The sequence below is a fragment of the Acanthaster planci genome, linkage group LG12, assembly GCF_054643075.1.
Source record: "Acanthaster planci isolate LZ-2023a linkage group LG12, COTS_SCS, whole genome shotgun sequence".
Lineage (NCBI taxonomy): Eukaryota > Metazoa > Echinodermata > Asteroidea > Valvatida > Acanthasteridae > Acanthaster > Acanthaster planci.
Window position 1 is genome coordinate 9,866,995 of NC_141788.1, and position 9,525 is coordinate 9,876,519.

Sequence of the window (9,525 nt, forward strand, 5' to 3'; positions counted from 1 at the left end):
CATAGCATGAAACGTCGAAAGGATTTCTTTTTATTCATCTCCAAATGTCAACTGGGGCTATGGCAAGTAGGGGGGCGGTTTTACTTCTCTATCACATGGCACCTTAAGCTACGTCGCGGCACAGACGCTTGGAAAACATTTTGTACACCAAAACTAACAAGACGCTTCGAGCGGATGTCTGGAAAAGGTCACATGCTACCCTCAATGCAAACTCGACTCAAATTCATTTTTTTTCTTCAAAATATCGTTTTTGTTCAATTCCTTTTATATTAAACCTTTAGTGCAAACCCGGACGCTATGTTGTACGATGTCATGTACATTAGATACATTCTGAGCACCATGTTGATACATTTCGCTCATTATGGCGTCCCATAAAATATCAATGTCATGTAATGGGTGAATATAGCGACAACTCCTGTGGACTTCCATCGTGAAACATTCACCAGGCTTCTGCAACTTAAAAGGGGATGAGCCGTGACTCATTGATTAGGACTGAGTCACAGTGCGATCATTGTTTGGCCAAGACAGTGTTGTTGAAGCTCATTCAGAGGCGGGAAAAACGAAGGCGAGTTTTGGACCGGTAGAACTCGTGTTCAAGCGTGGTGTGGAAGACGGGAGATTTTCACACGAAGAGCGGGCGGTCGCTCTCCGTCCTCCTCGACGCCTCTTGCCGAGGTCGCCCCGTGAGAGACAGGAGACAGCTTCGGTCGAGAGAGTCCGGAAGTCCACAAAACGTGTCAAAAGCGGATTTTCCAAGCCCAAATCACGCCGTCGTCGTAAAAAAAAAACCCGAATGGGAAAAAGTTGCCATAAAACGATAAAAAAAACAACTTGTCTCAATTAGTCGGGGCGCCTGAAAAACGCCACGGTATCATCTTGATGGGATCCCACGCTCTGGGTTTTCTTTGAAGTGAAGTGGAGGGAGGAAAGGACGGGCGAAAAGGGGGATTTTTGGCCCGAGGGACCCGGTTACAACCTCACGGAACGGGCACGCGCGTGACTCCGTCTATGGCCGATTGTAGGGCGTCCCAACGCCCCGACCGAGAAGCCCCGATTTTGGTACACCGTCTAAATTTCCTTGGGGAAATAAAATTTCATCAAAACGCTGGAACTCGCGTGGCATCCCCGATAAACAGTTGGACAAAAGTGCTCCGTGTTGTGAGTGTGGCCAGAGTAGGAAAAAAAAGGGGAGGATATGAAAACATGAATGTCACGTAGATGCGACAATGCCACAAATAATTTCGGTGGGAATTCAGCTCCTGAAAGAAAGGAAGGGGGGGTGGTGGAGCAAGTGGAATATGTCGGACAATGTTTATCTGTTAGTCTGGGGAGGGTCCTTCCAACCAATCACATTTGATACCGGTGGCTGCCATTGAACGCTGGCATGATTACGGTGCTTGATTAGAAAAAATTAAACTGATTGTCCTCCGGGTCTGGTGGGCTTTATGGCGAAGCAATCAAAATAACTGCAAATCTCGGGCTCGACCGCTGTGCCTCCCCTTCTCCCGTTCTGACCGTATTTGAGAGGGGAGACGCACACAGCGACTCGAATCCCCGAATGTTATACTTTCGTTCCCGCTCCGAGAGAAAGGGGCGCTCTCTGCATCGAGGTACAGCGGGAACATTGGGTTAAACTTTTTGTTTGGCTGGGAACACCAACTAGCGCCTGGATGCTTCGCGCGCGTGTAGACATGATTCTTTGCCGCGTCCGCGGTCTTCGCCGTGTCCGCGACACGTGCTCGCAGGGAATGCACAACAGTCAACGGCTGTAGCCGTCTCTCATAGGTTTGTGCATTGGCTAGCCGCAGCAAAGTAAAATTGGGCACGGTCTCTGTTTGGAATGCCCTCGCTCGTAGGATATCGGTCGTGTCTCCCACCTACTGTCTCGGCAAAGACCCGCTATCGTTAATCAGCGTGTTCAGGTACCAGGATTGGAAACGAGGCAGCAGGCTTAGTAGTCTGGTGCCCGTGATGTTCTTCTCAACTATTAAAATAGTATATACATAATTTGAAAAAACAGTGCTTTGACAGTTAGGCTAAAGAGGTTTGCATGAATACCATCTTAGAGGTCAGTGCTTTGTTCCACAGGGTATACACAAGGAGGTTTCTTGTGGAACAAAATAACTTCCCTGCAAGATGGCTGCCACGCAAAGCTTCTATAAAGTATACAAATGGCTCTGTTTTACGGTTCAGGGGACAAGGTTTTTTTCTTTTTTTTATCCAACGAAAAATAGGCCGGCATTTGTTGACTCGGCCTCTGTTTGCTTCTAGACCTGTCGCTTGCAGAAGTTGCCTCCAGCGAATTTCAAGTGTGAAGAACTTCGGCACCTCAGACACAAACTTGGCTGATGGTCGCGTAATGCACCGCCAACGATTGATGATCTCAAAGTCAGCCACTTACCCATCCGGCTCCGGAAACTAACAATAAAGTCCACATTGCTTGCCTTTCTCATAAAGCAGAGATCACAAGACGCACTTTTCATGAAAAAAAAAAGCATAACACTGGAACTCTGGATTCCGTCGCGAGGAAAGCAAACCTACGGAGAATTTTTTTCAAAAAGGACGCCCACGTTATGTTCAAAAGAAATATCATAAAAAGGGGGCGCACTTCATTCTGAACAGATTGGAAATGATGATGGCGATTTCCGGAGTGAGATTGTGATGGAGTGCATAACTCCCTGTGGGATCGCTGCATCAGATTTGCTCTCAATTCAGGGGATATGACGTTTTCCTATTAACTTTTCTGCTGACACAGTAACCGTGGATATCTTTTCCAACTCAACCTCTTTCGATATTAGAAGACCCAAGATCAATTCCCGCTACCAAACGTCTTAAGTTGTAACCAAACCAGAAACATGTACTGAAATCAGAATAAGAAACGATGACTTTTGAAGGGGAGAGGTTTCTTGTGGTGAGATTCACGTGCGCACTAGTTCTTGGCCCGGGATGTGACAGTCATAACTGGAAGTTCATGCTTTTCCAAGTTTTAGGGGGCAGGAGTTTGAGGAGGAAGCTTGATAGTTGGCTTGGACGAGTTCGGAGCTATTTGATCTTCGGAACCGAGGCGACAGATAAATCTCACACAAGGCTAGCAGGACCGCCCAGTATTAAAGGCAGGAGGCACGGTACTCCCCTGGCCGGCCTCTGGTGACCCCGTCTCATCCCCCCTGCCCAGTACGGCATGTGTGGACTGAGTACCCGCTTTCTAGATTTCATCCGCTGCCTTACCCTCTCATTTCTTAACACTAACATCTGCGTGCAGTCTTCTCTTGAAGGAATCGTGACTTGCGCTGTGACGCACGTTTTACTGCAGCCTACCAGTAAAGTAAGTAAAAATGGCCGAACCAATTAAACGTTTACACCTGCAGCTCGTCACAGTAATGCGGAGAATTGCCACGGAATTCGTAGATCGGTCTTCTTTTCCGGAATGAGCAAAATTAATGGACCCTGCAGTTGACTCTGTAAGCAGAGAGAGTGATGGAAGTGGAGGGAGGAACGAGAGTTCACGCCCACAATCACTCGAGAGCTGTGTCCGCATTTGCCCTGTCTAGAAATCAGGGGGAAAATGAGTACAAGGGCTTTGAATTCTCCCCCACACACAGCTTCTCGAGATAAGTCACCAATCCGCCCCCTCCGCCATAGATTGGCCCTCAGTTAAAATACATCAGGGCCAAAAAGGGAGCCGTAATTACAGTATGAAGTCGGGAAATGGTGTTTTGCATTCTCGTGTAGGAATAGGCTGGTCTCCGTTTGAAGACATAAGGATAAACTCAAAACAGACTTATAGGGGTTCCAATTTTTTTTCGGGGGGAGGGTGATTTCTTCATGTCCACTTTGTGGTCTTTCGAGTTGTGGAGCCGAACTTTGACGCCTCTTACAAACTTTTGTGAGAAAGGGAAATGTTTTAATACACAAAAACGCTTCTTCAACCTCTAGTTTCCCCCCCCCAATCGTCTGGCTCCGGTTGTCTTAATGAATGTGCCATTGTTCAACTCCTCCCCCTGAGCATCACTGGGCACAATAACCTAGGTGATCTGCGTAAAAAGTGCTAAATCAGACCTTCTAAATATTTCTTTATTTACCACATCCAACAGCGGAGGGATCACCAGTTACATGAATGGGATAAACATAATATATATAACATTCTAAATCTGTACATCCGTGTATATGTCGTTGGGACTGTTTTACACACTCCGTCAAACCCAGCAAGCCGTGACAGTGAAGAAAGAGAAAATGAAAGCTCCCTCTCTCGCCAATAACCTTTCCGTACACAGGCCGCGATCTTGCCCATGCGCACTGCTTACCATCGGTGTGCGCAGGTGCAAAACAACGGGATGCGGTTTTTTTTTATCACGGTGGAGGAAAGAAAGTGACAGATGACGAATTGCTCGGCGAAATTGATCTGGACACTCCCGACAATACATCTTAATTTGGGGCACCTTCTTCACATTTGGGGGGAAATCGTGTTACCCCATTTCTCGCATGTTTTTCTTCCGACGGAATGCCACCCGGGTATCTCTGGCCTGTGTTTACGCATCATGACATGATCTTTAATCGATGGCGTATGAACAAAATTCACGTGAAGGATCTTCGTCCTTAAATCTTAAATTGGAAAAATCAAAAGTACGAGTGCGACAGAACGGGCTCTTCTAATGTCTTTCTTAAAACTGAGAGCAGAATCCCGCTTCCGAAATAGAGCCTCCCTGTTGCACTTTTTACCAGTGGGATGACCTTCGACCCGGTTGATTAAATTAAAATTAATGCGAGTTTGCTCTTCAATTTCCCCTAAGCACAGTAATTCAATTTGGAAATAAGACGAAATTAAGCCCTCGTTGTATCATTCTACTGCCTAGAGATGATCTTTACTTTTTTCTCGCTTTCAGCGTCGTCATCTTTTTTTTTTCTTTTTTTTTTTTTTGATATTTGCACACTCTAGAATCTGTGCCGGGGTGAATAGGCGTTGGACGTGAACTGACGCGTCACGCGTCCAAACACCCACAACAACAGATAAACAAACAAGCAACGTATGGACTGACTGACAAACGAGGAGGGTAAATATTGGGGGGACCGTTGACTGACAGCCCTCCGGGCCGGCTCGGTCGCTGAATGGCAAGATCCCGTGTGTGACGTGCACTACAAGGGCAGCTCTGCAAATAACCTCGGCGATTGTTTTCGGGCGAGTCTGCTCCCGTAAAGGGTCGCCTGTACTTGGCCCGTGTCCCGACATGCACGCACGGCCCAGGCACGAAGGAACGAGAATCCACGTTGTCGAGCAGCGTCCCCATTATTGGCAGTACAATACCCGCCACGGGTCCCCTCGGAATTTTGAGTCAACGTCAGATATAAGTGCAGAACCCCCAGTAGCCGTGTTTGGCAAAGTTCAACAACCCCCCCCCCATCAACCTTACCTAAGAGCGGGGGACAACTTTCTCTGAGAGAAGGTAATCCGTTTTTCATTTTTGGAAAGGATAAACAGACATGTGACTGGGTGGCAAGATGTGTTAGTGTCGTTTGATGTGTCGGATTAATAACAATTCCATCGGCGTTTGGAGCGCGGTCTCTTGGTAAACTTTGAACTCTTGACACCTTTCGCTGGGAAGGAGGCTGTGTAGAATGTGCAACACGCGTGCACTCGCACCCGCCGCTTCCCGTGCAACTAAAATTAGAATGCTTCGAACAGCCTTAGCGAAATTTGTACCGCTAAATGATGAAACCATCCACTCAGTACATGCTGACAGTTTCGAAGTGTTAAAAAAGAGGAGCATAATCCATTTGAAAATATAACATTTCGTGAGACCTCTAACCGTTACCATGTTAGATTCGAAACTTCAAGGTTCAAAGGTTGCTCTATAATGTCACCTCGTTCTTCTTTTAGCATAGGCCTAATGTGAGGATGAGTGACACCTGTAAGTGGAAAGTAGATATACATGTACCACAGGTCTGCATTGGCCAATGCATAATGTACTCGGAAAACGGGGCATGTCGCCTACAAAAGCACAAACAAAAACGTAAAAAAAGAGGAATTACCCAAAAGTCTGCGCGAACACAAAGGTGATGTTAGTCTTTGTGTGCTTGTAGGCTATCTATCTATCTATGTCGCCCTCAGGCGGGATCTCCTGCGGCGGTTCCAAACTCCTTTATCCTTCATGCAATCAGCCAGCTCTGTCATGGTCTCCACGCGCACATCTCTCCTCAGGACGGTAATATAGCCCATCCTCTTTCCACCCCTTAACTTTGTTCCATGCGTTGGTTCCCACAATACCAGTTGGCTTGCCGGCAGCTCGGGATGTCTGTAACAGTGCCCTGCAAGGCCCATCCGTCTGTATTTAAAGCGATCTTTTGTGACATCCGTGGTAGCGTACCATAAAGGTGTTATTGGGCACACGGTCTCTCTAGTCGATGTTGAGTACAAACCTTGGCAATCTGTAGCATCCGTGTCGATAGACTTCCGGAGGGCCGTGGAATGGCATTTATCGGTGCTATTGTTGCAGCCTGGGTGTACCAACCTTTGAATGTATACGAACATGGCACCCATGTCATAAACTGGACGATATTACAAGAATAATTGTGCTTACTGCACTTCTCCAAAACAGAAAATTGCTACTCGACTTTCCGCCCACTCAACATTGAACAAACTAGCAATTACCCACGCGTCTTGGGCGAACTCTTCCCAAAAGTCCGACTGGCATGATCTTACTCCCTCTATAGGGCACAATCATCTGTTTGGTAATTTCAATCCAACTGCGCGCGTGCGGTAGAAGAATTATCACTTCGCAACATTTTTGGCCAGCATTTTGGAGCGTAAACTTGGTGTGGGTTTTCTCACTCGAAGGAAAATGTTCTTAAGAGGAAATAATTTACTACTGTAAGGGTGTGCGCCTTTTTCCTATGTTTAATTAACCTTTGAGAGAGTTTAAGCAGGTGCTGCATAGAGTTAACCATGTGATTCAATTTGATTCACTACAATGCAGGACGATTGGACCGCGTCCGTCGACAAGGCTATTTTATTGGAACCGGACCTGGGGTTAACTTCGCTGGTGCTCGTTTGGCTGTGACTGAACATTGGAGCAAAACAGCTGCGACCAGAAGAACAGTGAGGAATGAAAGCAAAGGATGCAACAATACGATGTTTTTCACCGTATAAGTCGCTCTTCAAGGTCCTTGGGGTATCGCGCATGCGCTCTGATGAGGAGGAATTGCTTCCCGATCCACTGTTCACGTGGCCCTCACGCAGAAAGACCACGAAATGACTGAGCATAGCATGATTCGAAGCCCATTTGCATTGTAAAATGAAAGGCTGTCAAACTACGAAAATTTGACAGTGATACTAGGGCAGTTAGGTCCAGGTCAAGGGTCAAGCAACGTGCGCTAAAGGACGCCCTTGAGTCCACATGTCAGGGGGCGGTGCGGGGGCTTTCCAGTGTACTTTCTCTGACTCTATCTCTGATGGCCATGGTTCGTGTCCCGCCCGCCCAGTGAAACATAAAATCGGTCTCATCTACATGTAGGCATATAATTTGCTTACGTCGAACTTTCTCAGTTATCTCTCTTGTTTCTTTTACATGCCTTTCCCGCAATGCCTTCTGTCTAGAGGGTCATTGGCTGGACTTTTCTACACTAAAGGAATCTGTATCCAAATGGTCATTAGTGAGCGGGCAAAAAAATAAACCACAGCTTCTCGGAGATTGACACGGACATTGTCCAACATATATACGCACCAAGCCCTCCCTGCCAGTGCTGTTTGTGAACTGTTTGCTAACAAACAGGTTAAATAAAACCTTACCATGCCTATGCTATTTAGGCTACAAAACTGCCCCAATTTCGTTTGTGATGCGGATACGTTTTGACCAACGTTTCGGCAGAACATTCACAAAAGCATGTGCGAGCAATCTATATTTTGATCAGTCAGGTCGGGAGAGACGTTGTACAGTAACTGCCAACGTGTGCCAGTGTAAGTCGAGTCACTAGCTTCCATCGCCAGTCAAATACACGAGTCATTTTAGATGTTCAGCCATTAGCTCCGAGTAGACTGTAATTGGGACTTGCGATGCACTCGATTACAGAATGACTGATGTCTATGATACAGTTATTTACGGACACATAATGCTGAAACACACTACAAAGGAGGGTCGTGTCCCGTAACATTATGCACCGCTGCTTTCAATTTTTAAAGAGCAGTTGAGTCTCTTAGTCTTTTGTCAACAAGGGGTTTGGTGAAATAAAAGAATTTAAAGGTTTTATTGACTTCCGTACTAGAAGCACGTAGATCGATGTCAAGTACCTGTGGTGACTTTAATGCCCAAACAAAAATATTGGTGACTGAAAATAATCAGCAAATCTATAAGGATCCAACAGCAAGGTCGACGATTTCTGCGTCGAGTTCGATGCTGTTGCATTTACTGAGCCCCCTCCCCGACCTTGCCATGGATAGTGGACGAGAAAGTGACGGTGAAACTTGGTGCGAGCAATTTACATGGAGTTCGTCGAGCGAGACACCGCCAACTGTAAAGTTTCTCCCCCGAGCGCATTCCCTTCCAACATAGGCCTACTAAACGACCGTGAGCATATACATTTGCGTAGGGATGAAGTCGGGCCCAGGTATATTATAGCCCTTGGGCTCGACGCGTACGGGCTCGCGGGTGTCGAGGATCTGGGACCGAGCATTGCCCGCGGCCGTCCATCCTCGAAGGAGCCCGCTGGATTACGCCGTAACAGCACTGTTTCTTTCCGCCACCTCAAGCCCCGTAATCTGACTCAAAATTGACTTTCTTATTCTATTTGCAAGAGGGGAAGGCATATCGCTGTCATGAAAATAAAATGTGTCCGAATCTGACACTGGCAAAATCCGTCTAATTAGGAAATTATTCATGGGATGTCAGACGAACTGGTGTTGGGCTTGTCCGCTAATGCCCTCCGCTACCGCCGTGGCATTATCCAACATTAGCGCCGGGGAAAAAAGTATTGGCTTTCAGCAATTTTGTGACGCTTGAACATGCAGTGGCTGTTTCAAACGCCGGGGAACCGGGAGGGGGGGTCGACTTACAAGACGACCCATTCTTTCCGCTTGGCTTGCATTTCAACCGAAGATCCGTGGGCTGAATTGTGCCGGAGTGTTTTAGGGGGTAGATTAGGAGAGGGGGACATCCAACTCTTCCTACTTTGGGGTGCTTTCCCGCCAAGAAATCAGAAAAAGGGGGGACGGGACGATAATGTTCGAAGGTAACCGGGTGGTTATGAAATCGCCTCGGGTGAAACCAGAGGGGGGCCATACCGCGTTTCGCGCATAATTCCTCCGTCTGCAAATCCGGGGATCCGGCGGGGTTTTATCGTGATCCCTCCGCATATGTGCCGAGGCATTTTGGCAGCAGGCCACCCCGACTCTTTTGTCCGGGGCGCTCTCTCCCCGGCGGACCAGCTTCAATTTGTTTCGGATTCGCGGAGACTTTCCGGACGGCCGTTTTCTTTTACGTAAGTGGGATCCCGCTGACGTGTTGCCGTGGATTTTTAGGGATAGCCGTGCTATGA

At 47.3% G+C, this 9,525-nt stretch overlaps 1 long non-coding RNA gene across 1 annotated transcript; it reads left to right on the forward strand.

Moving 5' to 3' along the window:
* The first annotated feature begins 4,743 nt into the window (after nt 1-4,743).
* Nucleotides 4,744-8,292, forward strand: LOC110985209 (uncharacterized). The gene is made up of 3 exons (XR_002598954.2): nt 4,744-5,441; nt 6,107-6,200; nt 6,972-8,292. It is a non-coding gene; the product is annotated as an uncharacterized LOC110985209 (long non-coding RNA).
* Nucleotides 8,293-9,525: the final 1,233 nt, after the last annotated feature.